A 27,055-nucleotide genomic window follows, 5' to 3' on the forward strand; every position below is an offset into this window, starting at 1 on the left:
ATGGTTCGCAAATCAGGAAATACAAACTTTCCCAGAAACCCCTTGCTCGCTCCTGCTTACATCCTGTTGGCTGGAACTGTATCACATGGTCACCCAGAGCCACACGGGAGGTAGGCTGTGCAGCTGACGCCTAACACTTCGCCTTCGACGTTTCTTTTCATTTGTGTTCCTTGGAGATTTCCTTCTCCTTCTTCTCCAACTTGGCTGCTAAAACACATTTTTACTGGTTTTAAATGCTGAATTTGTATGCATTCATTTAGGCTGCTGTGTTGCCTAAGGAATCAGTCATCTGTCTACAAGCTATAAGACGCATTCATCCATCCATCCACTGAACAGATACTGAGTACCTGAGGTGAGGAACAGATTTGACTTTAGTGGGACTGCTGACGCTATACACACTTTTCCCCTCCAAGTCCGTTTGGAAATTCAGATAGCAAAGACTCTGCTCTGTTTCTCCAGCCTCAAGTATCCACACTGGGGTTCCTTCCCAGAGGAATGTTGCACTTGGTCTGGAAAACAATTCTGAGGCCTGTAGCTGGGGACACAATGCTCAAAACACATAGGAGAGGGAGGGGGCAAATGGGCTCAGCTAAGTTTTAGCCTTTAATTAATTACCCTGATTATTTGCTCCACTGTCCGTGTAAGCTCTCCATACCTGCTGAGCTTAGAGTCTCCATGGGAAGAATGGCTGCCATTTCCACGGCAGCCATCACTGGTGCTGGTTTCAATTTGTGGTTTCCTTTGGCTTATCCATCAAGAGGAGTCCATCTGCTTTCTCATCTTTAATGAATTTGTAAAGTTTTCTAATTGGCTGTTGGCACCTTTTCTTGTTTAAGCATTTATTATGGAAGCATTAGTTTTTGTGTATCATCATTTCAGTGGGATTTTGGGAAGGAGGCTAAGTAAATGTTTGTATGTAACTTGCAACCTTGAACCAGAAGCTCCAGATATGTGGTCATGTATGCTATTTGCTCAGTAATAAGCTGGGCCCTAGCGAAGACAAGAGAGTGCAGTATAACATCTAATTCTTAGTACCAGGCCCGAACTGCCACCAGCTTGCATCAACTCGCAAGACCGATTGTTACAATTTTAGGAATTTTCTGGGTTGGTTGACTCTGCTTTGGTATCTTGAAAGAGATCGTGGTAGGAGTGTTTATACCACTGAAGTCAGCAAGCGCTGTGGACGAATACTATGAACCCGCCCCCTCTCCTCCTTGAGAGATGGTTGTTAAACGTTTCTCAGCACCCCAGTAGTCTTTACTCCTGGGCAGCTTGAGATAAGACATGTACTGAAGAAAAAGGGAGTCTAACTAAGATAGCCATCAAGTGTAAAACAGCGTGTACAGACACTTCAGCTGCTAAAGAATTCAGAGAGCAGAAATCATAGACAGCTCACTGTCATAGTTGAGAAAGCTTGGCAACATAACAGAGCACTGCTCCTCTTGGCGAGGTAAGAAGGTGTGCCACGAAGCTGGAGTTTGAATTTTAGCTCTTTCCGCTTGCCGCTGTATGACCTGGGAGAGTTACTACATCCCTGCAGTAGGCATAATGACAGTCAACATTTATCGAATCCTTAATTATGGGAAAGCTCGGTGCTTTCCATAGGTGGACCTAATCCTTTCTTTGATCATCTTCAAGATGTTGCCTACCACCAAGGGCTATTCTGAGTATTTGATGAGATAATTCATGTAAAGAGTGTAACATACGGGTACCTGGGTGGCTCAGTTGGTTAAGCATCGGACTCTTAGTTTTGGCTCAGGTCATGACCTCATGGTTTTCTCCGTTCAAGCCCTGTGTCAGGCTCGTCTGCACTGATGGTGCAGAGCATGCTTGGGATTCTCTGTCTCCCTCTCTCTCTGCCCCTCCCCCACTCGTGCTGTCTCTCTCTCTCCCAAAATAAATAAAGTTTAAAAAATTTTTAATTAAAAAAAAAGAGTGTAGCATAGTAAAGTCTCCAGAGAACTGGTATTTTTAAAAGAGAGATAGTGCATGCAAGCAGGGGAGAGAGGCGGAGGGGCAGAGAGAGAATCTCAAGCAGGCTCCATGCTCAGTGTGGAGCCTGACACAAGGCTCCATCCCGTGACCTGGGATCATGACTTGAGCTGAAATCAAGAGTCAGATGCTCAACTGACTAAGCCACCCACGCACCCCAGAGAATTCGTTTTTTACTGGCAATTTTCTTATAGAAGGTAAGCAATTTCTGCTTGTAGATTTTTCCTACAGGCCCTTGGAAGATGGGTGAGCTTTGATTATGTGAAGGGAGTAGCAAAGGGCATGTTAGAGAGGCAGGTACCAAAGCCTAGAGGAAAGGCACATAGGAGTGTGGGAGCTGGTGCTGACGTAGCCGAAGGGAAGCAGAAGTTGTACTTTGGGAAGTAGTTAAAACATTTGAATAAGTCAAATAGGGATAGACTGTGGCAAGTCTTGTGTTCTAAGTAGAGAACTCTACATTTTATGTGATGGAAAATAGGGAGCCACTGCAAGTTCTTGAAAGGGCAAAGAAATGATTAAAATAGGATTTTAGAAATCGGATTCTGTCAGGCAGGTGCTTATGCAAAATAACTTGGAGGAGGGCAGAGAAGTGGGTGGGTAAGAAAAGGCCAGGTCTGGGACAGTTCAAAAGAGGGATTCATACGACAAAGACACAAGAATCAGATTATTTTAGAAGTAAATAAACTAGAGGCACCTGGGTGGCTTAGTCGGTTAAGCGTCCGACTTTCGCTTAGGTCATGATCTCGCGGTTCGTGGGTTCGAGCCCCGCATCAGGCTCTGTGCTGACTGCCAGCTCAGAGCCTGGAGCCTGTTTCAGTCTGTGACTCCCTCTCTCTCTGACCCTCTCCTGCTCATGCTGTCTCTCTCTCTCTCCTAGAAATAAATAAAAACATTTTAAAAATTAAAAAAAAAGAAGTAAATAAGCTAGAAATACATAGTCAAAGTATTTGTAAGAGCAGTCTGAACCAGAAATGAAGAAAAATAAGAGAGAATTTTCCTCATTCCTACCTTCTCCTCCCGCCCACCAAACCCACTCTAATTTAAAAGTAAGAATATACATAAATATAGGTATTTAATAGCTGTAGAAAGTTTGTGTATGCATGTGTGCTTTGACTGTGGTTTTTGGTACTTTCTCTTAATTAGATTAAATTAATGTGCATAAACTTTTTTTGAGAGTCTCTTTAATTTTATAACTGAATATCGAGGCATCTGTTGTTAATTCTGTTTTCCTAAATACCCACAAAGTGATGTTAAATAATGGTTTTATTATGGTTCAGAGCTATAATTTTTTGCTTAACCTCTGCAGAGGGTGGAGGAAGTCGGCAGGATGTGCTACTGTGTGGACACAGGGAGCGTGTCCGTGAATGTAGGTGAGCTCCTGGCGGAAGGATGGCAAGCAAGAGACTGAACCTCTGGGCGCGTGTCTTGCACGGAGCACCCAGACCCTGCTTCTCTCTTGTCCTTGTGCTACACCCGTGCCCTGTGCCCCAAGGACAAATACCAACTAAAAAATAGAGCTGGGGAGGAGAGGGAGCAGGGGAGAAGAGGGAAGAGCCGCCCCCGGCCCCCCCGGGTTGCAAAATGTAACCTGGTGGTATACTGTGGGAAACATGTGCTCAGTATCTCTCTTCAGCTTGAGCTTCTATCTTATGAAAGATTTGCAATCTTTATCCTGTCACAGAACAAATAGAACCATGACTATTGTTTCACAATCTATGCAGCCAATTGCACGGACTGATTGCCTGTTTCTTATTCTATCACATTTCCAACAGTTGCAAATATTTCTCCCGCGGGATAGTCAGGAGGTCACCTCGGTTCACTGTGGGGGGCGGGCATTAGAACCGGAGACACAGCAGTGATTGGATCTTGAGAGCCGAACACACTCGATGCTCCACCCACCTGCCTCCCTGCTCTGATTAAGCAGTGACCACTTGACTCCCTGCTTCACCAACTCCTATTTCTCTTCTATTCACTTGTTCATGTCCACACCGACCGTATTACAATCCCCAAATCAGGGCCCCTGCTCTAGCATTTATGACGGTACTTGCCGAACTATCATTATATTTGAAATCAAACTGTCTCAGAAGATCTAGAATATGAGACGGTCATATTCAATGTATTTTTTTTCCTGTCCGTCCATCTATAACAATCTATCCCATTTTTTTAGGAACTTCTCTAAATGCTTCTCCTTCAAGAAAACTCTTTTAACTATTCTATCGTGTGACTCTCTTTCTGAATTAATAGTTTAAAAAATGTTGTCATATTTATTATGTTGATTTATACCTATTGAGCGTATTATTACAATGTTATATTACAGTCTCATCCATGCTATTGTTTTTTACCGTGTGACATAAGCCCTGCATCTGTTACTTTCATGAAACGTAGGCGCTCCTGGGTGGCTCAGTCGGTTAAGTGTCTGACTTCGGCTCAGGTCATGATCTTACAGTTAATGAGCTGGAGCCCCGCATCAGGCTCTGAGCTGTCAGCCTGCTTCGGATACTGTGCTCTCTCTCTGCCCCTCTCTCACTCACGCTCTGTCTTTCTCTCTCTCTCAAAAATTAATAAATGTTAAAAAAAATTTTAAGCGCAGAAGAGGGGAGTTTTTTCTTGTCAAGTATACTACATGTATGACACGTATAGTTTAGAGTTTATTCACCACATATATATGTTGGAGTTTTTAGTTTTCTAAGGCTGTTTGTGTTTAAAAACTACTTTGCCTGCTCCCTTGACCCTCTAAAGAGCCACATATATAATCAATTCATTTCAGCAATTATAGGTGAAGGCACAGACTGGGAATGATCTACCTAAAGACCCTTCGTGACAAACCTTAAAAATCTCAAGCCAAGATAGGAACAGTGGTATGGTACCTATGCCTTTTGGCTGTGCCAGTCTAGAGAGGCAATGATATCACCTCATAATTCTGCCTTGTATTTTCTTGTTTCCTTGTTTACTATCTCTGTGTTTTTAAATGTAATGTTAGACAGAACTATTAGAGTTTGAAGGGCTCAAATATACACCCCTCTCCCACTACTGCTACTACTTAGAATATCTATTAAAATTTTCTATACCTGGTCATTCGCTCTTTGCTTGAACAAGTACAACAAACATAGCATTTCTTTTTTTTATGTTTATTCATTTTTAAAAGACAGAGAGAGGCAGAGTGTGAGCAGGGGAGGGACACAGAGAGAAGGAGACACAGAATCCCAAGCAGGTTCCAGGTTCTGAGCTGTCAGCACAGAGCCTGATGCGAGGCACAAACCCATGAAGCACAAGATCATAACCTGAGCCAAAGTCGGACACTTGACCAACTGAGCCACCCAGATGCCCTTGAACGTAACATTTCTAATATGGATGTCCATATTATCAGGAAGTTCATTCTTATAGTGAACTGAAATTTGAATCATTACCTGTAATTTCTAAACTTTGGTTCTAGATATGCTCTCTGAAGTAATAAAGATAAAGCTATCCACTTTTCCTAGGAAGCCCTCTTTTTGTGTATAATATTTCAGCTTGTTCCACATGAATATTCTCTTCTCTCAGTCAAGTGTACTCCATTCTTGCCATGGTCCTTCTAGGCATTTCATCTCCCTGCTTCTTCATGCACTCATTCACGTTTACTGAAGATCTTCTAAGTTTAAAGTGTTGTGCTGCCTATTGTCTACATAATGATGAGCAAAAGCTGACATTGTTCTTCTTCTCATGGAACTCAGAGTCAAGGCAGAGAAGACAGGCATTCATCACCCAGTCACACTAATGGATTGATAATTAAAAGCACAGATAAGTTCTCTGAAGGGAAAGAATGTAACTCCATGCAAGCATATAACAACAAAACCTGATCTAGTCAGGGGATCCAGGGAAGGTTTCTCCGAGAAAGTGGTGATTGAGCTGAGATGTCAAGAAATAGTGGAACAAACGGTAAAGAGAAGAACAAACCAAATAATAAATAGAGGGATCAGCATGTTTGGGGATCCTGAAAGAGTGAGTACATGGTCAAAGAAGGAAAGAAGAGTATGGTAGAGTACAGAGAATGAGGGATAAAGAGGTTAAAACTGGGCGTCCAGGACAGAGAACATCACCAGGAGCCTTGCAGGCCTGGTAAAGGTTTGGAACTTCATCCTCAAAACAATAGGAAGTCACTGGAGGGTGTGGTGAATTGTGGTAAGTTCCTGGTTGCTAAATATTCTGGCTTTACTTCCTCTGGTGTTCCACCCTGTGGGAAGACGATGCATCCCTCCCTATTGAACTAAGAGGAGGCTTTGTGTCCTGCTTTGGCCAATGAAATGTGGGCAGAAGTGGTGTGTGTCCCTTCTACGAGGAAGCTTTAAGGCCAGCATGTGGATCACACTTTCTCTTCAGTCATGTCACTGCTACCATGACCAGCAATGTTCCATATAGATGCTGCTCCATGAGTGTGAATTCCAAAGTGAAATTTTCATGAAGCAAAGTCACAGACGTGCTGCAAATGAGCAGTAACCTGCTGTTGTTGAAAGCTAATGAGATTTCTGGGGCTGTTTGTTACAACAGTATGTCCTAACTTATTCTGACAGATACAAAGGATGTTACGAGGCATGACCAAATTTGTGTTTTGAAAGGATGAGTAACTCCTATTAAGAAAGTAGACTGGAAGGAAACTGAAGTAGATTCTGGGAAACAAGTTAAGCCATTATTACATTGATCCAAGTAAAGGAGGACAATAAAGTGGACAATGGTGAACACAGAAATACAAAGATGTAGGTACAGCCAGCACTATTTAGGAGATAAAGTTTTCAGAGCTTAGTGATAGCTTTGGACCCTTGGTGGGAGAGGGAGATGGAGAAATATATCAGAGATGATGTCTCAATATCTGGCTAGGTTTCAGATAGACCCTGACGGCTTATAAAGAAATGGGTTAAAGTAGAGGAGAACAATGCTTAAAAGATCATGAGGTTCTCCAAAGAGGACATCCAGATGGCCAACTGACACATGAAACGATGCTCAGCATCCCTCCTCATCAGGGAAATACAAATCAAAACCACACTGAGGTACCACCTCACACCAGTCAGAGTGGCTAAAATGAGCAAATCAGAGAACTCTAGATGCTGGCGAGGATGTGGAGAAACAGGCACCCTCCTACACTGTTGGTGGGAATGGAAACTGGTGTGGATGTTCCTCAGGAAACTAACACTAGAACTCCCCTATGACCCAGCAATAGCACTGCTAGGAATATACCCAAGGGATACAGAAATGCTGAGGCATAGGAGCACATGTACCCCAATGTTCATAGCAGCACTCTCCACAATAGCTAAAACATCGAAAGAGCCTAAGTGTCCATCAACAGATTAATGGATCCAGAAGATGTGGTTTATCTATACCATGGAATACTACATGGCAATGAGAAACAATGAAATCTGGCCATGTGTAGCAACATGGATGGACCTTGAGGGTGTTATGCTGAGCGAAATAAGTCAGGCAGAGAAGGACAAATATCATATGTTTGCACGTATAGGAGGATTAGGAGGAACTTGACGGAGGAACAAGGGGGAGAAGAAGGGCGGAAATGGTGGGGGAAAGGGAGAGAGGCAAACCATGAGAGACTCTTGAATGCTGACAAAAACTGAGGACTGATGGATGTGGGGGGGAGGGGGGATGGGCATGGAGGAGGACACTTGTGGGGATGAGCACTGGGTGTTATGTGGAAACTAATTTGACAATAAACTATTTGTAAAAAATAAATAAAATAAATAAATAAATAAATAAAATAAAAATCATGACTGACCTAAAAAAAAAAAGATCATGAGGTTAATTTAGAACACACTGAACCTGAAGTACCTTTGAGGCAGCCAAATGATGTTCAGTGGGCTGCTAGCTGCAGGTCTAGAGCCCAAAGGTCAGGTTTGACAGGCAAACTTAGGATTCACTGGTATATAGATGGTAACCATGGGCAGCAGTGAGTTTGCCAGGTACAGAGTAAATAGTAAAAAAAAGATTTATATGTATACACACACGTGTGTGTGTGTGTGTGTGTGTATGTAGAGAGATTGATTTTAGGATTAAATGTTCAACTTTTAAACAGTTTATTTATTTTAAGAGAGAGAAAGTAGGAAAGGACGGGGGGTGGGGGGAAGGGAGAGGGAGAGAATCCCAGACAGGCTCTGCACTGTCAGCACAGAGCCTGAATGGAGCTTGATCTCACAAACCATGAGATCATGACCTGAGCCAAAACCAAGGGTTGGAGGCTTAACCAACTGAGTCACCCAGGGATCCCTAACTTTATTTTTTTTTTTAAATGTAAGCTCCACACCTAGCAAGGAGCCCGATGTGGGGGTTGAACTCATGACCCTAAGATGAAGACCTGACCTGAGATCAAGAGTCAGATGCTTAACTGACTGAGCCACCCAGGTGCCCCTAGTTTAGATGTTTAGAAGCTCCAAAATTTAACATCTGAAGACAAACTGACTCTTATTAAGAAGAATTGGCCAGGGGTGCCCCCAGCTCTATTTTTTAGTTGGTATTTGTCCTTGGGGCACAGGGCACGGGTGTTGGCGGGTGGAGAATTTTGGTGGGATTCTGCTCAAACACGGGAGGCTTCTGGTTTTTCTTTGCTATTATAATGGAGAGGCCTTAGAAATAAGTTCCGGAAGGGAGGATGGGACTCAGAGTAGAGAGAGCTAAAAGCAAATCGGATTTTTAAGTTTTGTGTATTCCAGGCTCTGAATAAAATGCTTATGAACGATGAAAAAAGTGCCCCTAGAATACATAAAATGTAAATAACATTGGTTCATTCAGAAGAAGAATCTCCTAGAATAAGAGCACCTCATCGTTTTTAACTTTTCTTGGGTTTTGGGTCCAGGTTTCATCCCAACAGTTAAAAACTGCTGTACTCTTTATATGAGAGAAGTGTTCACGAGCAAACCCATAAAAAAATGGAATAGTCAGGCAGGATTCATTGTTTTTTTTTTTTTTTTCAAAAAAAATTTTTTAATGTTTTTTAGTTTTGAGAGCGAGAGAGAGAGAGAGTGGGAGTGGGGCAGAGGGAGAGAGGGAGACACAGAATCCGAAGCAGCTCCAGGCTCTGAGCTGTCGGCACAGAGTCGGATGTCGGGCTCCAACTCACGAACCACGACATCATGGCCTGAGCTGAAGTTGGATGCTCAACTGACTGAGCCACCCAGGGGCCCAAAGATTCATTGTTTTAATGTTGTTTTCCTTCTTTGGCTGATTCTTACTCAAGTCTCTTCATTCTTTTCTTTTTACTTAATAGGAGTCTTGTCATAATTAAGAAAATCTGGCATCTACATGGTGAAACAAAAAGTCCCAGGAGACGGGACTGTTGGCTCAGCAGGGAGACTTCCTGTTACCTCATCACACTGGGAAATGCTGTGCACTTAACTCTTGTCAGAAATCGGAAGTTTTGGGGGCACCTGGGTGGCTCAGTCGGTGAGCATCCGACTTCGGCTCAGGTCATCTCACAGTCTGAATTTGAGCCCAGCGTCGGGGTCTCTGCTGTCAGTCTGGAGTCCGCCAGATCCTCTGTCCCTCTCTCTCTCTCTCTCTCTCTCTCTCGGCACCTACCCAGCTCATGCTCTCTCTCAAAAATAAAAATAAACCGTAAACAAAAACAAAAAAAATGAAGCTTTCTTCTTGGTAGTGTCTCATCTCACTTAGGCCTCCCCTTTAGAATTTCCTCGGTTCCTGTATACCTTCTAAGTCTGCAATATCAACACGACATCCACCCAAAAATAAAATAAAGATCTGTGCAAGGTGAAGGCAGCTTCTCTTCTTGTCCCCCGTTAACGCAGTTCCTTCCAGTTGATTCAGCTGTCAACTGCGACCCAGAGCAGCTCTGAACACAGGATCATATAACTCATTAGCGTTTAGATGGCGCCTCAATCTCAGCCTTCAGCACAGTCATTCAAACACATTTCTGAAGAACAGTTAAAAACCACCTTGTAGCTTTGCCCCGTGTTCATAAAAAGATCACGCTGGGCGGGGGGGGGAGGGGGGGACTAATAAACATAGCTGATATCTTCATAGATAAATACGCTTATTAAATGTATCTAGTTTTGGCTTTGAATTCATACCCTCCAAATCTGTCTTTGAATTGGTGAGACGGTCAGCTTCTCCAGATGGAAGGGAAATGGGAAGAATTTGCGAGTAGGTGAGTGATTTTACAGGCCGGGTTTGGATAAATCGTAGAAGTCAGTGATTCTCCCAGTGACCTGTCCAATATGACCATGGAGTCAAATGATATTAAGAAGATGTTAGAGGGGCGCCTGGGTGGCTTAGTCAGTTAAGCGTCCGACTTTCGCTAAGGTCATGATCTCGCGGTTTGTGGGTTCGAGCCCCGCGTCGGGCTCTGTGCTGACTGCCAGCTCAGAGCCTGGAGCCTGTTTCAGTCTGTGACTCCCTCTCTCTCTGACCCTCCCCTGCTCACGCTGTCTCTCTCTCTCCTAGAAAAAAAAAAAAAAAAAAAAAAAAAAAAAGAAGATGTTAGAACAACAGTGCTAAATGGTGGACAACGTAAGTCTAACTGGTGAAGACAACATGTTAATGTACATTCACGTAGCCAGGTGAAAGGCCTGATAAAGAATGTTTGTTATTCCTTTATAGCTGCATGAAAGACTGCAATCTGGGCAATACATTTTGATTCATTACTAACTTCACAACTTTTTTTTTTAAACTTGGTTAATCGAGTTATTGATTCAAAGACGTTTATTGAGGGGCGCCTGGGTGGCTCAGGCGGTTAAATGTCCGACCTCAGCTCAGGTCATGATCTCACTGTTTGTGGGTTCGAGCCCCGCCTTGGGCTCTGTGCTGACAGCTAGCTCAGAGCCTGGAGCCGGGTTCTAATTCTGTGTCTCCCTCTCTCTCTGACCCTCCCCTGCTCACGCTGTCTCTATCTCTCCCAAAAAGAAATAAAAAACATTAAAAAAACAAAGACGTTTATGGAGTGTCTATGGTATGTCAGACTCTATGTACTGAGTTAGCCTTCTCATTGGATAACCCCTCTCCATCTTCCTTTTTCCCCTTTCTCTGACATCTCTGAAATGTTCCTACTCAGATTGGACTTGAGTTTTTTCTTCAGTTTTTCTTCATCATATGGATGTGAAATTTTCCCAGGAAATCTAGTTTTTCCCCGTCTGCTTCCTTCCTCTTGGAAAGGAACATTCTTCAGCTGGAATACTGAAAAGTATCCACGAATTTTAAATGTAAAAATAATTATGCAAATATATGACTATGTTGTTTCCTTAGTTGTTATGAAATAATGGAGTTGGTTGTTGCTTTATTTTGTATGTGTCGTTTTTGGGGGGAATTTCTTTGAGAAATTTCTTTGAGAACCGCCTTTCTTGCATTCCTTACTGAAAGGATCAACAAAGACAAAACAGCTTAGCTAAGAGCAAAATAATTTCAGCAACTATGAAAATCTGCAGGGAAGCGTGGCCAACAGAAAGCCTTCATTCTCTGTGTTTACATTGGTACTGATCTTAACGGCACGCTGTTAACTCAACATAAAGCTGTGCCTTTTAAAACAATTCAGGTTCAAGGGCATCCAATCATGTTCTGGCCCTGTAAAGTATTTGCAATTACAGTCTCGACTGGCATATATGTTAAAGCTCACCCTGGGCAGCTTAAATTTACACGATTAGCCTGGGACTTGCTCATCGTAGCACTGGGAAGCACAACCTCATGATCAAGTGCAATTCACATCTCACAATTCTAGGAATCGATGTACATGGATACACCGTTATATTATTATTAAATCCAATTGCTTTGCAATTAACCCAATATGACACCTATACAAATGATTCAAATAAAGAGCCTCATGTTTCACAGGAGACAATCAATAAAGTGAAATCACAGCTCCTGACAATGCCAGCAATTTGGCTTGTTACTATAGCACTACATTTTTCTCAGGTCGAGGCTGCCATTCTCCTACCGAATCACAGCTCCCATAACTATCAACTATTGGCAATGTCCAGGCCTCACGTTATAACACATAACATTCAAACATGTTTGGCCATTCCTAGCCCATCTTAGCCCAGTCATGAAAAGTTACAGTCAATCTGGGATGTACTAAGTCATAAATTCCCCTTCTTTCCCCCCAAAATGGAATTAGGACCTCTTTCCCTAGGAAAGACCCCTTAATGGCCCCGAAAGGAAGTAGTTGCATTTGTTCCCAGGAATAGACTCATTCTCATTCTTCCTCTTGCACAAATTTACAATTAGATGTCTGAAAGCACAACCAAATCATAATAGCATCTCTCTGTTATTATTACTGTCATTACTATTATTCTGTAGCTTTATTATCTCCATTTTAATTAAGTAAAGCACTTCACAGTTAGAAGCCTGATCAAAACCAACCTTCTGCGGAAGCGTTACAGCCCTCTTATTATATCACCCTCTTTTGGCAGAGTTTGCCAATGTGTTTGTCAGCTAGACAACTCGGTGTAGAGAATTTCTTGAGAGTGGGGATGGTGATCTTTCTTCAGAGAGCTAATAGAGTTGTGTGTTGACATTCAGAAGGTGTTTTATTTTTTTTTTAATTTTTAAAGTTTATTTATTTATTTTGAGAGAGAGAGAGAGAGAGAGAGAGATTGAGAGCACAACAGGGGTGGAGGAAAGAGAGGGAAAGAGAGAATCCCAAGCAGGCTTTGCAGTGTCAGCATGGAGCCCAACTTTGGGCTCAAACTCACGAACTGTGAGATCAAGCCTGAACTGAAGCCAAGAGTCAGACGCTTAACCAACTGTGCCACCCAGGTGCCCCCAGTAGGTATTTATTGACAACCTTCTTGGGCACTGCCTTCTTTTTTAATATAATTTGTCATCAAATTGGCTTACATACAACACCCAGTGCTCATCCCAACAAGGGCACTGCCTTCTTAAGGTCTCATAACACTCTTATTTTAAGTAGATTGAACTTAACCGAATGGAGCACTTAGGACAGACACTGACCCGAAATGTATCTTTTCCATGTCTCTCCATGTATTTCCATGTCTTTCCTGTATCTACTTGTTTCCAAACAGAGCCCAGTCAAGTCAGGGTATGTTTCCACGAGGCCATTTTTATCTGCTGAAATGGAGGGAAATAGAACATTACATATGCAAAATGTTTCTCTTTTTTAACACACGGTGTAGATGATGGAAAACAATGACTTATTTAATACTCTAAGCAGAGTCTGTTCTCCATGAATCATACTGTATACATAACGGAGATGAAAATGTTCAGTTTGAAATTTCTCCCTGGCCAGGGAGGAAACCATGGGGTGAATCAGACTTTTAGTGATGACTGTCCTAAGGAAGCTAAATTGAGAAGCCACAGGTTAAAAAAAGGAGTGAGGAGTGACTCCTTAACAGGAATGCAATGGTCATAAACTCCCAGAAGGCAACAGACGCCCCCTTCTTCTGCTTCCCTCGGGGCCAGAGTTCTGTGACGTTCCCCCGCAGCAGAGAGGTTCTGAAAGCAGAGGATTCCAAGCACAATATGTGAAGTTACCCAAAGCTTGGGAAAAGAAACAGGACTTCTCATTGAGGGAAAGGAGATAAATGGATGCCTGAAAAGAGGAACACAATGGCCTGCACTCACTCATGTGAAAGAATTTCATTTAAGAGCAATTGGATTAGAGATGGAGATTTACATGGATGACTTTAAAGAAGAGGAGCATATAAGAGACAGTGAAGATGCACATCGTCATTTGCTACAAAACTGTAAACGGCACTGGGGACTTTGGATACAATGTTAAGTGGAAAAAGGGGCCACTAAATTATAATTAAACTATGATCGCAATTAAGTAAAAAATATGTTATGCTATGGACAAAGACTGAACAGGAAGGCTGAGAAATTAACATCGTTATCGTGTTAATGTTAATGTAGTGATGTTAGTTGTTTTCCACTGTTTAAGTCGTGTGAGTGTAGAAGTGAGGGCAGGGTGGGGAGAGACTTGTATAGAGTGGGATAGTCAGCCCGCCTCACTGGAATCAGGAAGCTGGGTGCTTAAGTTTTACACACCACGCCAGCTGTGAACTTGGCCTCTTTGAGCCTCAGTGTCCTTTTATAGAAAGTGGGAATAATAACACCTGTCCTGTACTAACAGGGTACTGAAAACACTTTGTAAATTCCAAGTATTGTTGGAGATTGTGTGAGGAATTAAGAACAGAGTGCTGTATAGACCAGAGATTTAAAAAGTCCCGAACTCAAAAAGTTATTCTGAATCTCTTTTCTCAGCAGTCCCTGAGAGGTCTGGACAGCACATGTCATCTCATCTAATTGTACAGCATACGTTGGTTATTACCGATGTTTATCATGCACCTAATGATTGTTTTGCTAACCAATTTCCCAGGACCATTTTAGAATAATTCATTTTTTCTTCCCTTTGAAATGATTTGAAATGCTCCCTTTTAACATACACCTGAGTTTATTTCTGAACTCTACTGTTACACTGCTTGCTGCTCTGTTTTAATTATTGTGGCTTTACAATGTTTTTAATCTGGTAGTGCAACTTTTTTTAATAGGTTTGTTGGGTTTTCAAATAGGGTCCAGTGTAGAGTGGGAGCTTTATTTTTTTAATAGTTTACTCATTATTTATTTTGAGAGAGAGAGAGAGAGGAGGGGAGGGGCAGAGAGAGGGGAGCGAGGATCCCAACCAGGCTTTGCGCTGATGCAGAGCTTGAACTCAGGAACCGTGAGATCATGACCTGAGCCGAAACCAAGTCTGATGCTTAAGCGACCGAGCTGCCCAGGCGCCCCTAGAGTGGGTGCTTCTAAAGAGGAAACCCAAGTTTGGAAGGAAACCAAGGTAAGGCATCAGTTTAAGAGTGCATGGCAATGTAGTAAAGTCTTAGAAGAACCTTTGGGATCAGAGAAAGCTTAGTTCAAATCTCGATTTATTACTTGCCATCAGAGTGACCCAACGTATATTACTTAATCTTTCTGACCTCTTCCTGCATCTGTAAATTGAGGATAAGAATACCTACCTCAAAGTGCTGTGGTGGGGATGAGATTACAAAATGCACGCGAATTTCCCGAGCACCGTACCTGGCTCCTGGCTGTGGCACTTGCCTCTTCCTTAGTGTGTGTTCCTCGTGGTGAGGACAGGGCTTCCCTTTCTCAGGACTCCTTGAATCTGCAAAGGAAGAAGAGAAGAGGTAAGAATTACCAGCAAGTTCTACACTGTCTTCTGAAGGCTGGTGTCACGGTGACCACGGAGTATACAGGGCAGGGAACAGCATTTAAATCGCACCTATGTATTCGCTGCCCCTGAGGATGACAAAGCAGGAAATACTCTGTGCCACATAATTCGTAAAATTCACTGTCACTATGCAGCCAAGAACGTGGGATGTCAACAGATGGGCATGGCCGGCAGTGTGCTCCTGTCCGACCTGGAGGGAACAGAGCTCAGGAGAAAGGGGGGTTTGCCGGGAGGCGGAGGGAACAGGAGAAAACTAATGGGACCTCTTTTCTCCCTTCTGCTCTGACAGGTTTGGATTTTAAATGATTTGGGGGCAGAGTTCACGTCCATTACCTCCCCTTTTATAGTTTCTAAAAGATTATTGAATAATATTAGCAATATTTGGTGATTACGATGAAGAAATGCTGCATAAGGCCTCCGAGAAGCCCTCTTTCTCCGAGAGTGGCCAGGACGACTTTTTGCCGGAAGCCTCTGTCTTCTCTCCCTGGGAAGCAATGGATGGAGTCTGATCATAATTAATTTTAATAGAGGCATATCATGATGCAATAGAACCTTGGGCATTCAAATGAAGCAGAGCTTGGACAAAATTCCTCTCAGTTCTCCCTCACCACAGGCTTTAAAATGAATCAGGTCCAGTTAAAAAGTATTTATTTATTGAGTGATTTGGAGCCTTGTACTATAAAAAGGTATATGGCATTCACTGTCTGAATTGGACAGATATGAAATATGTTTTAAAAAAATAACAGCTACCATCTGTTGGGCCCCTGACTTGTGCTATGCACTGAGTTATGTGCTCTGTGTACATTATCTCTAATACATCAATTCCGTCCACAAATGTTTCTTGAGTGCCTGTTATGTGCCAGGCTTTCTAGTTGCTGGGAATACCACAGGTCACCAGGAAGAGGAAGTCTCTGCCTTTGGAGAACTACGTTCTAGTGGTTATAGGCAAGTGAGTATATAATATCACTTCAGGTAATGGTAAGTGTTATGAAGAACAGCAGCAGGCCCTAAGGGTGGGATGACCCTTCAGAGTTTTCCCAACTTGAGGCAAAGGGCTGGACATTGTAAGCTCGCCTTAACCAGTTGACATCTCCTGACAAGGGTTACAAATATGGACAAGGCAGCTCCCCCTGGGGGCTGACACCCGAGAGGTTTGCCACAGTGGGCCACCAGCAGCCAACACCGCAGCCATTGGAGCAATGACACCTCAGTCCCCAAGAGCATATCTGGGTGGCATACCCCCAGTACCCTCTATAGATCCTGTCATGTTCTAATTCTCTCAACATGCCTCTAAGCTCAGCATTCTTTTTTATTTATTTTTTTTACTTTTATTTATTTTTGAGAGAAAGAGAGAGAAAATGAGCAGGGGAAGGGCAGAGAGAGAGGGAGACACAGAATCCGCTCCAGGCTCTGAGCCGTCAGCACAAAGCCTGACACAGGGCTCAAACCCACGAACGGTAGGATCGTGACCTGAGCCGAAGTCAGATGCTAAGCCCACTGAGCCACCCAGGAGCCCCTCTTTTTTTTTTTTAATGTTTATTTATTTTTGAGAGAGAGAGACAAACACACAATGCAAGCAGGAGAGGGGCAGAGTGAGAGGGAGACACAGAATCTGAAGCAGGCTCCAGGCTCTGAGCTGTCAGCACAGAGCCCGACATGGGGCTCAAACTCATGAACCTTGAGATCATGACCTCAGCTGAAGTTGGACGCCCAACCAACCGAGCCACCCAAGTGCCCCCAACTTAAGCATTCTTATTTCCTTTCTGAGACTCAGAGAACAGCCTGTGGAAGGTCACATGCTTCGCAAGTATTGGATTTGACCTTAGGTCTATTTGAGTTCAAAGATCAGGTGCTTAAAAAAACTGGTAAAAGATGCACAACGCACAATTCATCATTTTAACTACCTTTAAGTGAACAGCTCAGCAACATCAAGTACATTCACACTGTTGACCAGCCATCACCACCATCCATCTCTAGAGCTTCTTAGCTCTTCAAAACTGAAACTCTGTACCCATTAAATGATAACATGATATAACAATAATATTAATATTAAACACTAACTCCCCATCCCTCTCTCCCTCCAGCCCCTGGAAACTGTCCTTCTACTTTCTGTCTCTATGAATTTGACAACTCTAGGTACCTTATTTAAGTGGAACCATACAATATTGTCTTTTTGTGCCTGACTTATTTCACTTAGCATAATGTCCTCAAGGTTGACCTATGTTGTAGCACGTGACAGAGTTTCCTTCTTTTTTAAAGGCTGAATAATACTCCATTTTGTGTCTGTACTATGTTTTGTTTGTTCTTCTGTTGATGGGTGTATGGTTTGCTTCTCCCCTTTGGCTCTTGTGAATGATGCTATGAACACTGGTGTACAAATATCTGTTTGAATCCCTGATTTCACTTCCTTTGCATATATACCCAGAAGTGGAATTGTTGGATCATACAGTAATTCTATTTTTAATTTTTTGAGGAGCGCCATACTGTTTTCCAGTGTCTGCATCAATGTACATTTCCACCAGCAGCACACAAAGGTTCCACATCCTTGCCAACACTTTTCTTTCTTTCTCTTCTCCTCCTCCCCTTCCTCCTCTTCTTCTCTTTCTCCTTTCTTCTTCTTTTTCTGATAATAGACATCCTAATGGGTGTGATGCGGCATCTCATTGTAGTTTAAAACCATACACTTTTCATGCCACCCTGCTGTCTTTCAGAAAGGAATCAAAGATTGCTAGTAGCATCCAATCCCACCATTCCATTTGCGGGTGGAAATTATGACAACACCAGGTCAAGACCTAAATTCAGTTAATCTCCTTGGATTGACAATGAGCTATCAAAGACCGTTCTGTATATTCCCTAAGACACTCAGACACCAAAAAGGCAATTCAAAATTTGGCACTGTAAATGGAATCAGTCTTTAAAGGCTTTGCTCAAGATAGTTTAGAAAACTATGTTTTTCTTTGCACATTTAAAAATTGATATTTGTAGGGATGCCTGGGTGGCTCAGTCAGTTGAGTATCTGGCTTAGGCTCAGGTCATGATCTTGTGGTCTGTGAATTCGAGCTCTGCATCAGGCTCTGTGCTGACAGCTCAGAGCCTGGAGCCTGCTTCAGATTCTGTGTCTCCCTCTTTCTCTGCCCCTCCTCTGCTGGCGCTATGTCTCTTTCTCTCTCTGAAACATAAATAAACATTAAAAAAATTTTTAATTGAGAGGCGCCTGGGTGGCTCAGTTGGTTAAGCATCCGACTTCAGCTCAGGTCATGATCTCGCAGTTTGTGGGTTCGAGCCCCGCATCAGGCTCAGGCTCTGTGCCGACAGCCAGCTCAGAGCCTGGAGCCTGTTTCAGATTCTGTGTCTCCCTCTCTCTGACCCTCCCCTGCTCATGCTGTCTCTCTCTCTCTCAGAAATAAATAAAACATTAAAAATTTTTAATTGATATTCATAATTTGATTTTAAATGTAAATAGTTGCAAAGAATATAATTTCTAGAATATTGTAAATATTGACATTTTAAATTTTTTTAAATGTTTTTTATTTATTTCTAGGAGAGAGAGAGACAGCGTGAGCAGGGGAGGGTCAGAGAGAGAGGGAGTGACAGACTCTGAAACAGGCTCCAGGCTCTGAGCTGGCAGTCAGCGCAGAGCCCGACGTGGGGCTCGAACCCATGAACCGCGAGATCATGACCTAAGCGAAAGCCGGACGCTTAACTGACTAAGCCACCCTGGTGCCCCTAAATATTGACATTTTAAAATGAAACTGTTACATCACTGCTTTAAATCTTATTCCATTTACTTGCCATCATTCATTTAAGAAATACACAAATAAGCTCATCTTTAGCAACTCAAAATTGCATATTTCTGTTTTCCTCTTTGAAATTTTATTTACATTTTACTTCCTCTTCAGGATTTTATGCTAAGATATTTATGATTGAACATCTTTTACTGAGTCTCCATCATACTGTTATCTATTAAACATATGTATAAAAATTCAAATTTATACACTTTTAAATTCCTATGACCATAGGCTCTAAGTGTTTTCTGGATTGAGTTATCATTATAATTATTATTACACAACTGATCAAAACAGCCTAAACGAGTAGCAAATTTTGATAAATATTAACATTGAAAGCAAAGTTTTATTGGAAGTTTGCATTTCTTAATAAGATAGAATGCAATGTTTTCAAACATTGTATGTATTATGGATATGTCTTACTTTATTGCTAGAATAACAGTGTTTAGAATTCATTCTATGTCTAGTTTCATTTTTTTAGAGATGAAAAACCGTTGTTCTTATAAATAGGGAGAAGGGAATTAAAAGAATTTTGTTTTACAAAAACATCCTTAAATGTTTGGAATGCCTTCTGACTTATTTGTCCCACCCCACAAGGTAATCCATTATCAAATATTAGTTTCAATGATCTGTCAGCTGACAATCTCACTATTTTCTCATTCCATTTTGTTGAAAGTAAGGTATTGAAAACCACCTGGCTTGCAAAGGATTTGTTATACCCAGTCTGTGATGAGTCCAGCTGTGTCCCTCCCAAATTTATATGTTGAAGTCCTATCCCCCAATGCCCCCAGATGTGATCTTACTTGAGAATGTTCTTGCAGATATAATTAGTTACAATGAGGTCATTAGGGTGGGCTCTAGTCCACTATGACTGGTGTCTTTATAAAAAGGGGAAATTTAGACACACAGACAGACATGCCCAGAGAGAAGAGGATGTGAAGACACAGGGAGGAGACGGCCATCTACAAGCCAAGGAGCCCGGAACAGATCCTTTCCTCTTAGGCCTGAGGAGGAACCAACTCTGTTCCTACTTTGACCTTGGAGTTCTGGCCTCTAAAACTGTGAAGCAATAAATACATTTTTTGAAGCTATTTGTTCATGGTACTTCAGTACTGCAGCCTTAGCAAACTAATACAATGTCCTTATAGCCATTCACCTCCCCACCACCTACACCAAAATTTTCCATTTTTCGTTGACCTGGTGCCCAGGAGGAAATTTTAACCCCCAGAGCAATGCACCCCAGTAGGCTTGGGAATAAGAGAGAAACAGACACCTTTCTTTTGTAAAATGAGGGAAGATCTGTTGGGAAAGGGGGTCAAAGGGTGCGCAATAAATGGCAGCTATTGAATTTGAAGATCTGCATGTTGCTTTCCCTCCAAATATCCTTGACAGTGTACCATTCTGGAAAGCCTTAGTAATCTCTAGAAGAGTAACTGTATCTGCTTTGAAGACGACTGTCCTAAAGGGTAAAAAACCTACTGTAATTCAGGGATGTGAAAAAGCTTTTGTCAGCTGGAAGTGTGACATTTTCATGGAGGCCATGACATCTGTTGGCCTCGTGTGTAGAATTTTGACTTGTAGCAAGGGGAAGTAGGGGCCTTCCAGCCAGGGTGGAAACAACTTGGGAATGGACGTCTGACTAAGAGGTGGTAGACCAGCCGGCCCACAGAGGACCTGCACCATGGGCCTAAGACCTTGTATGTAGACACCAGAGATTTTTGCATGAGCAAGGTGACATGAAAGTGAGGCTTAGGAAGATTAGTCAGCATCAATACGGAAGATGGGAGGGCACGTGTAGAGGCAGGAGGTAGGAAGCCATCCAAGGATGTAGTTGTTAATGTGTGGCTCAGTGGAATGGCGTTGGAAATGGAGAGGTGGCTTCTTGTTGCCTGTGATGGAAAAAGAAATCACTTGCCTATATTGTGGTTAACTTGTGGGATGACTGATGATATTTATTTCAGATGGGCTGTCAAGTCCCAGAACTAACTTTCTGCCTTTCCTCCACTTCTGCTGCTGCCTTCTGTATTGGTGGAATACTTAGTCTTGAATGACTATGCTTTTCAGTCAGTCAAGTAGAGTCACAATAGGAGCAACATCTTACTATTGCTTGGCTGATCCTTTCATTGTAAGGATGAAATGACTAAATGTATGGGAAAACACTTGGTTAACTGTAAAGCACCCTGTAGCTGTAAAGATATGACTATTCATTGCTCATTACTCTTATTGTTGCATGCTACTCTTTCTCAGAGCTTGTGAAGAGGTTTTCTGAGTGCCTCATTTAACATTAGCCTTGAGTAACTGAAATCCAGGTAACAGAGGCTGCATTGTGTGTCGCCTGAGAATCTTGTTGGGTTTACCTCCCTTCTCAAATTGGGAAGGTGCTGTGATACCCCCTGCCGAGCCCCACGCGGGAGAAGAGCCACTTTTCACACTCCTTCTGGATTCTTTGAGGTGTCTGGCCTCGTGCCCAAACATCCTCAGAGGACTGTTCATTTTCTGTCAGAACCGTGAGACGTCCTGATTGTATAGCAACAGAAACAAAGCCTTTCTACGCCCGAAAATCAGATTTTTTTTTTAATGGTCACATGATCTCTGTACTCCGCAGTCTAAGCAGGAAAGCACATAGAACATCAGAACAAGCCAGACACACAACTCTTTCTCTCTGAGATGACAAAAAACTGGTTTTATACTAGAAGAAATTGGTGGTCACTGTCCTTATAGCCAACTCTCTAAATCACACTCACATAAATGACTCTGTCTGGCACTCCGAGGATCACTGGAACTTTCTTGTGTTCTAACCCCCTCCTCCAACCTTGGCTATCATGGGAGAGACGTGACCTACTGGCCATATGACTGCTGACTCCACTAGTCATCTGGTATTTCCTCAAGGATGAAAAGGAGATGGTCAATAATATTTGAGTGACTTTTCTTACCTACGTTGACTCTGCCATCTCTTATTCATGCGTAAGTATCTTTATATGGTTGCCATAAAAGCATATTCAATGGTAGAAAGCCAGGTTGCCAGCATCGGCTGATCCCATCAGGATAGACGCCTGCTCCCATTTGACAGATGGGGAAAAGCCCCAATGGTGAGATTATAATAGTCCCTACTGCTTCACACGTACCCACCAGGCACCAGGTACAAGGCTGAGCCCTTTAGCCATTATTTTGTTTCTTTCACCAACCTATGGAATGGGAATATTAACATCTACATTTCACAGGGGAAGCAATGGAAACGTGGAGAGGTTAAGTAACTGCCAAGGTCACAAAACGAGGAAGTGGCTGTGTCAGTCAGCATGAGTTACATCAGGCTTTGTGACAAACAGCCCCCAAATCGTCGATGCTTACAACAAAGTTTTATTCCCCATTCATGCTACATGCTTTGGAGAGGCACCCAGATTCTCTTCAATCTGGGATTTGGGCAGAGAGAGGAGCCACTGCTTGGAAGTTGCTGGTTGTGACGGCAGATGGATAAAGAGAACATGGCAAAATGCTTCCTGGTAACACATGTTCCTTCTGTTCATTTTGTTGGCTCGAGCCTGTCACATGGCCACTCCTAACTTCAAATCGGCGAGGAAGTATAATGGCACCCCCTGAGAGAGAGAGAGGGAATATTTATCAATGCTCTAATGGCTACCATAGCAGCAGAGGGAGGATCTGATAAGACAGGTGTTTTCTAAAGCCTGTGTTCCTTCTCCTCCCTGAAGCGTCCACGTACAGACCACCTCTCAGGGGTCAGGCACACACGGTGCGAGGCCTTTTACAGATATTATATCCAGTGTTCACAATGACCCTGTTAGGAAGGTACTATTACTATCTTCATTTCGCAGGGGAAGTTTTTGCATCCAGACAGGTCTTGAAGTACCTTGAGCCAGATGGCACAGGGAATAAAAAAATGGCATCTTGTCCAGCTCTCAGGTCAACCTGACTCCATATTTGTCCTCTTTCCACTTGACACGGATTTCCAACGCCACACACATCACGTCAGTTTCATAAGGAAGGACTACATACAGTTGAAAAAACTAAAACTTTAATCATGTATTTATTTTCTTTTCCTCTTAATAACATTTTCTTAATGATTATTTATTTATTTATTTTGAGAGAGAGAGAGCACGAGGAGGGGAGGGCCAGACAGAGAGGGAGAGAGAATCCTAAGCAGGCTCTGCAAGGAGCCCAATGCAGAGTTCAGTCCCACAAACCGGGATACCACGACCTGAGCCGAAATCAAGAGTCAGATGCCCAACCGATGGAGACACCCAGGAGCCCCATGTGTTTATTTTCTAATTAAAAGGTAATAACTGCTCATTGTTAAAATTCAGACAATACAGGTTTGATGGAGACAGTGAAAAATGACTAATAATCCAAACACTTAGAGAGAACCACTGGTAGCATTTTAGGGATGTCCCTGCAGACATTCTGACTTGTAACTTTGCGTCTTCATTTAAGAATACATTGTGAATATTTCTCCAATAAATACACTTCATTAAAATTTTTTTAAATGTTTTTATTTCTTTTTGAGAGAGAGAGACAGAGTACGAACAGGGGTGGGGCAGAGAAAGAGACACAGAATCTGAAGCAGGTTCCAGGCTCCGAGCTGTCAGCACAGAGACTGATGCGGGGATCTAACTCACAAACCATGAGATCGTGACCTGAGCTGAAGTCAGACACTTAACTGACTGAGCCACCAAGGTGCTCCAAAACACACTTCATTTTTAATGGCTGCATAATAGTCTATTGACCATGCCACAATTTAGTCAGAATTCCTTAATAACATTTATCTTGTTTTCAATGTGTTGCTGTTCGCTTGCTTCAAGTTCCATTTCTTTCTTAATAGTGATGTCTAATACCTTCTTTTTTTAAACAATACATGCCTTCACCAATAAGAGACGATGTAATGGTCCATTGTCACCTTTCTTCCCTCCCTCTTCCAGGCAGCCCGCCCCTCAAATGCTATTGTTTTGTTTCCCGGAGTCTCAGAGGAGGGATTTGCCTAGGGGTTTCTTTTTGGTTTCATATAATTTTTCTGAAATCCCTCTATAAAATGTTCTTATTTTTCTTGTTTTGACTTTTCTTTTTCTTTTCTTTTTTAAAAATATATCCATACTCTTTATTATATTTTGTATTTGCATGTCCATATCCTAGAATTGTTAAATGAGATCTTCTGTGAATTTCCCGGCTGTTGCCACTGTGTCAAGGCATTCACTGCCTTTCAGCTCCAGCCACCTGGCTTCCTTTTCTTTCCTTTTATTTTATTATTTGAAAAAACTTTTAACGTTTATTTATGAGAGAGAGAGAGAGAGAGAAACAGAGCATGAACGAGGGAGGGGCTGAGCAAGAAAGAGACACAATCTGAAGCAGGCTCCAGGCTCTGAGCTGTCAGCACAGAACCCAACACGGGGCTGGAACCCACCAATGGTGAGATCATGACCTGAACCGAAGTCGGAGGCTCAACCGCCTGAGCCACCCAGATATGCCTCTTTGTTTTAATTTTGGAGAGAGTGAGCAGCGGAGAGAGGGAAATGGGCAGAAGGGGGGAGGGAGGGAGGGGGAGAGAGGGAGAGAGGGAGAGAGGGAGAGAGAGAGAGAGAGAGAGAGAGAGAGAGAGAGAGAGAGAGAAACAGAGCATGAACGAGGGAGGGGTTGAGCAAGAGAGAGACACAATCTGAAGCAGGCTCCAGGCTCTGAGCTGTCAGCACAGAACCCAACATGGGGCTGGAACCCACCAAAGGTGAGATCATGACCTGAACCGAAGTCGGAGGCTCAACCGCCTGAGCCACCCAAATATGCCTCTTTGTTTTAATTTTGGAGAGAGTGAGCAGCGGAGAGAGGGAAATGGGCAGAAGGGGGGAGGAAGGGAGGGGGAGAGAGAGAGAGAGAGAGAGAGAGAGAAAGAATCCTAAGCAGGCTCCACGCTGAGCGTGGAGCCCAACACAGGACTCCATCCCACACCCCTGGATCATGACCTGAGCCCATGCCAACAGTCGGACGTCAACCGACTGGGCCACCCAGCCGCCCTTCTCGCCTCCTTTTCTCTGCCCCCACCTCGCCCCTGCTCACATCCACCACATCTTCGCCCGGGGCACATTCTCTCCTTCACTCACGTTGTCTCGTCTGGAATGGCCTGTCCTCAGTGGTTGGTCCTCGGAGTAGCCCACGCGTCTGCTCCTCCAGGAAGCCTTCCCTGACCCCTTTCCTTGGCCAAAAGGAAGTGTTCTTTCCTCCGTGCCTGGCGGCATTTCACTGTCCTCTCCGGTGTGCACTTCTTCAGAGAAGCAGGTACTCAAGCCCTAGCGGGGGGCTATGCAGTGTCGGGACAGGTACTAAGAACCAGGCTTGGTCTCCAGTCTCTGGGAACCTTCGGCCTCTGGGGAGACACATAATTTCAATCCAGGGCGGTGGGTACTGAAATGCAGGTCGGTGCCTCGCGCCACCGGAGTGACGGCCCGGTCGACAGCGGGCCCCTTTTATTTGATGCACGTTTTCCTTAATAAAATGACTCAAGATCCTGAGGCAGGGGATCCATTTTCACATTCGCCCCTTGGTCCCGGCCAAACGTGCCGCAGTACTTAGCTGATAGCACCCCCCGCGCTTCATTATCTTAATGAACAAACGTCTCAGGTGTGCTCAGGGGAGGGGCCGGCGGGTGGACGGCGGGCACAGGTCCAACCCCATTACCCAGACTTCTCACGTTTTTCTTTCTCCCCTGAAATGGAGGCACGTCTCCCTCCGGATTTAGACTAGAAGTAATGGCTGTTTCGCGAAAGCCCGGAACATAATGACTTTTCCAGAAATGGTTGGGGTCGGTTACAGCTCTCCGGGCTCCCGGCGGCCCGTAGACGGGCTGCGCCCCGAGAGGCCGCGTCTCCCCAAGGCCGGACTGGGACCTCGCGCGGGCCCCGCGGGCTGCACACCGGGGCGCCCCGCCAGGTGCGGGGTCGCGGAGAAGGCCCGCCCTGCGCGGCGCGCGCCCTCGGGGCCGCCGCGGCTTCTCCGGCTCGGCCGGCGGCCGCGGCGCCGCCTGCTCGACCCCGTCCGCGCCGGCTCCGGCCCGGGTTTTGCGGCCCGCCCGCCGCCGCGCTCGCGGAGCAGGGAGCTGGCGCCGCCGAGGCCGCCGCGGCCGGGGCGTGGGGGGCAGCGCCGCGCACGCGCGCCCGCGGGGGCGGCGGGTCCCGGCGCTCGGGCTCCGCGCTCCCGGAACCCTCGCGCCGCCGCCCCGCCCGCGGCCGCCCGGAGCCGACTCGGCCGCGGACCCCTCGCGGCCCGCGCCGGCTGGGACTCCTCTCCCCGCCCGCGTCCTCTCCCCGCGGCGGGGAGGAACATTCCGGGCGCTCCCCGCCCGGCCAGCGCCTCTTCCCGCTCCTCCCCCGCCGCGTGTTTTCCGCCCCAGTAAAGACCGTGCCACACAAATAAGCCCGGAATGCCCTTTGCCGAGCGGGTGGGAGGGCATCGAGCGCAGGGCCCGCGCGGGCCATTTTCAGGGCGCGTCTCCGGAGCCGCTAAAAGTCTTGTTTTCTCCCCAAAGTGGAAGGTGTGGGGGGCGGGGGCGGGCTAGGGGCCGCTTCCAACTGCTACACACGCTCGAATAGTTGTCAGTAAAATCAAACTGACGTCAGCCCCGGGGAAAAAGATAGGTCTCTTTTGTTCTCATGTTCTTCCCCCACCTCCCCCCTTGCGATCAAAGGCAAAAAAACCACATTTTTTGGAGGTGGGGGGAAAAGACAAAAAAGGGGTAAAAAAATTGCAATGCAAAGAGATAGCTTCCATTAGAGCTCCAGCCCGGGCGATGGGAATGTTTAATGAATGCATCAAGCCTTTTGATCACCCTCGCTCGGTTGGGTTCAGTAGTGCCGGAAGGTTAGTTGCATATCCTGTGGCTGATCTGAAATTCGATCAGCAGAGGGGGCAAAGAAAAGAAAAGCATTTTAATGGGAATCAATAGAGGATCATAGGTCCTGGAAGGAAATACGTGTTGATTAAAAATGCCACAAGATTAAAAAATGTTCACGACTGGTTTAAAAAAAAAAAAAAAAAAGAAACAGGAGAGAGAGAGAGGAGGGGGGAGGAGGGGAAGAAACCCTTAGCAATCTATTTTCTGTGTGTGTTGCTGCCAGAG

Source organism: Hyaena hyaena, unplaced genomic scaffold, assembly GCF_003009895.1.
Source record: "Hyaena hyaena isolate Hyena2069 unplaced genomic scaffold, ASM300989v1 scaffold_81, whole genome shotgun sequence".
Lineage (NCBI taxonomy): Eukaryota > Metazoa > Chordata > Mammalia > Carnivora > Hyaenidae > Hyaena > Hyaena hyaena.